General features: G+C 44.7%; 1 long non-coding RNA gene across 1 annotated transcript; it reads left to right on the forward strand.

Moving 5' to 3' along the window:
- The first annotated feature begins 254 nt into the window (after positions 1 to 254).
- LOC148394799 (uncharacterized) lies at positions 255 to 884 on the forward strand. The gene is made up of 2 exons (XR_015859400.1): positions 255 to 554; positions 824 to 884. It is a non-coding gene; the product is annotated as an uncharacterized LOC148394799 (long non-coding RNA).
- Positions 885 to 3103: the final 2219 nt, after the last annotated feature.

A 3103-nucleotide genomic window follows, 5' to 3' on the forward strand; every position in this document is an offset into this window, starting at 1 on the left:
CCTTTTCTTTATAATATCAGGGATGCAGAGCATGACTTTTTTCTGTTGGCTGAGCAGAATTCACTGTTTGTTTTAAAATAGTATTTTATTGAGTTTTGGCGTAGGCTACAGCGTCACATTTCAAATGACTTCAGTAGGTATAAAACATCAATGCGTTTGTGTCAAGTGTTAATCCACAAAGTGTAGAATTAACTGAAAGGACGTTGGGAAACATTTTGTTTGGGGTTTTTATTATTTGAAGTAGCCACTGAATTTATGTTTAAATTAATAATGAATTGGTTTAATAGTGAATTTAAAAGCGTGGCTTAGGCAGTAGAGCGGGTCGATTAGTAACCGGAGGGTTGCGGTTCGACCCGTGTACTGTTATCCCGTTTATTCTTTCGTTAAACGCTCTAACACTGCCCCCTAGTGACCGAATTTAGGTTAGGTTTCATTCGTTCATTCATTTCCGGTTACTCGACCCCCACTCAGCCACTACGCAGTTCGTACGCAGCTACCAGACAGTGCACATCGTCGCAGCGGGTTCGTGGCTCAGCCTTGGGGTATCTTAGTCTGTAAGTTATACATTCTAGTTGACTTTCTGTATATGTGTGTTTATAAAATGTACGCTAACATCCTAAGCTCCATTTGCCTGTGAATGCTACGCTAGTATTGCAAATGTGATTGTTTAGCGCTACTTTTGGCTACAATGCTATGCTAGGTTTACGCATGTGACGGTTAGGTAGGCTAATCGTCTCCATTTAAGTTTATATGTTTTCATTTCTACATCTTCTGTGATTTTGATGTACATTCTACTGATGCACGGTTGTTGTGTGAATTACAGTTTTACAAATACCTGTACAAGAAATAACTGCCTGTGTGCCAAGTAAAGCAGCTACAAACTACGCGGCCGCAGCGTCCTTTTTCTTCAGTTGTTCGCTATCTGTCTAGCCTTGGCAGACGTCACGCCAGCGTGAGGACAGAATAGTAAAAAGACTGTTACCCGGCGGGTTGAACCACAGTAAAAAGACTGTTACCCGGCGAGTTGAACCACAGCAAAAACGACTGTGACCCAGCGAGTTGAACCACAGTAAAACGACTGTGACCCAGCGAGTTGAAACTCCACAGTAAGAAGACTCTTACACAGCGGACTGAAACTCCACAGTAAGAAAACTCTTACACAGCGGACTGAAACTCCACAGTAAAAGACTTCATCTACTGACACTAAAACACGCATCCAAACGATACAAGATGGAGCAGCGAAATGAGTCGGTCCAGTCACAAAAGCTCTACGACACCAGATCAATCGGCGTAAGAACGGAGTCTTCAAGGTCCAGCAGGTCCTCAACCACCTCTGCAGCCACCAAAGCAAGGGCAAGAGCCGAAGCAGCCCTGGTGGAGGCGAAATATGCAGCTCGAGAAGCAGAAATGATGAAAGCAAAGGCTAAAATAGAGGCTGAAGCAGCACAACTGGAGGCCAGTCTGTATGTGCTAAAGACCGAGAGAAGTGCCACAGCAGCGGCAGCTGAAGCAGCAGTCTACGAAGAGGCAGCAGCAATGGAAGGCCGCTCTCTCGAAGATCCGACGCAGATCCCTCCGGAGGACAACGATCAACGCACCAGCGAGTATGTGAAGGCTCACTACGTGACACCGAACGCTCAGCAGCCAGCTCCGTGTCCACAGCAGCCGCTCAACGCATCGTCGCCAGCACCATGAGCATCGTCGTCAGCACCACCAGCTCCAACCCAGTGGTACCCGCTCACCGACACCGTCACAAACCAGCCTAAGACTCTTGTTAATGATGAAGTTATGTTTGATTATAATACAAATAGATCTGCACATTGTCCTTCAGCTCCAGTGTCTCACACAGCTAGCTTCAGAAATTATCCTTGGGAACCAGCACAAATGACTGATCTTACCAAATATCTCGTTAGAAGAGAACTTGTGAGTTCCGGACTTTTGAAATTTGATGACTGTCCAGAAAACTACTGGGCCTGGAAAACTTCTTTCCAGGATGTGATTAGAGAACTTAATCTAACAGCTAGAGAAGAGATTAATTTGCTTTTAAAGTGGCTTGGCCCCGAATCTTCCACACAAGCCACGCGTATCAGGTCCGCGCATGTTCACAACATTACAGCAGGAGTAGCTATGGTGTGGGAAAGGTTAGATGATACATATGGCTCACCAGAAGTCATTGAGAACGCTCTTTTGTCGAAACTAGAGAACTTCCCTAAAATCTCGAACAAAGATAATCAGCGTCTCAGAGAGTTAGGAGACATTCTTTTAGAGATTCAAGCAGCTAAGTCAGAGGGATATCTTCCTAGTCTATCTTATCTTGACACAGCTAGGGGGGTAAATCCTATTGTCGAGAAGCTTCCTTACGGTCTGCAAGAACGCTGGATATCACTCGGGTCTATGTACAAAGAAGAACACAGGGTGTCCTTTCCACCATTCACTTACTTTGTAAGTTTCATATCCAGACAAGCAAAAACCCGAAACGATCCAAGCTTTGCGTTCTCATCGAACTGCGCTGTAAGTCAGCCAAAACATGAAAGATATCCAAAACAGTATAACAATCCCAGAACAGTTTCAGTGAAGAAGACAGAAGTAACAGCAAAACCTACGAGTAATAGTGTCAAAGAGAACAAAATAGAGGAGCCAGCAGATCAGTGCCCAATACACAATAAACCACATTCTCTATCAAAATGTCGTGGATTTAGGATCAAACTGTTAGATGAGAGGAAAGCTTATCTAAAAGAGAACTCAATCTGTTTTCGCTGTTGCACTACCACAAAACATGTAGCCAAAGACTGTAAAATCGCTGTGAAATGCAAAGAGTGTGACAGTGACAGACACATCAGTGCGCTACATCCCGGTCCAGCTCCCTGGTCAACTTCTGCTCAAGTAACGGAGCAAGTGCAAGGCGGGGAGTGTGAAAACAGTTTCCCTGAAGTGATCGCAAAATGCACTGAAATCTGTGACAAAGCGCAGGGACTCAGGTCATGTTCTAAAATCTCACTTGTGAATGTGTACCCTGCTGGTCGCCCTGACTAATCTCAGAAAATGTACGTTGTGTTGGATGACCAAAGCAATCGGTCTCTGGCGAAGTCTGAGTTTTTTGAGC

The sequence above is a fragment of the Syngnathus floridae genome, chromosome 7 (assembly GCF_059516105.1).
Source record: "Syngnathus floridae isolate MCC-2025c chromosome 7, RoL_Sflo_1.0, whole genome shotgun sequence".
Lineage (NCBI taxonomy): Eukaryota > Metazoa > Chordata > Actinopteri > Syngnathiformes > Syngnathidae > Syngnathus > Syngnathus floridae.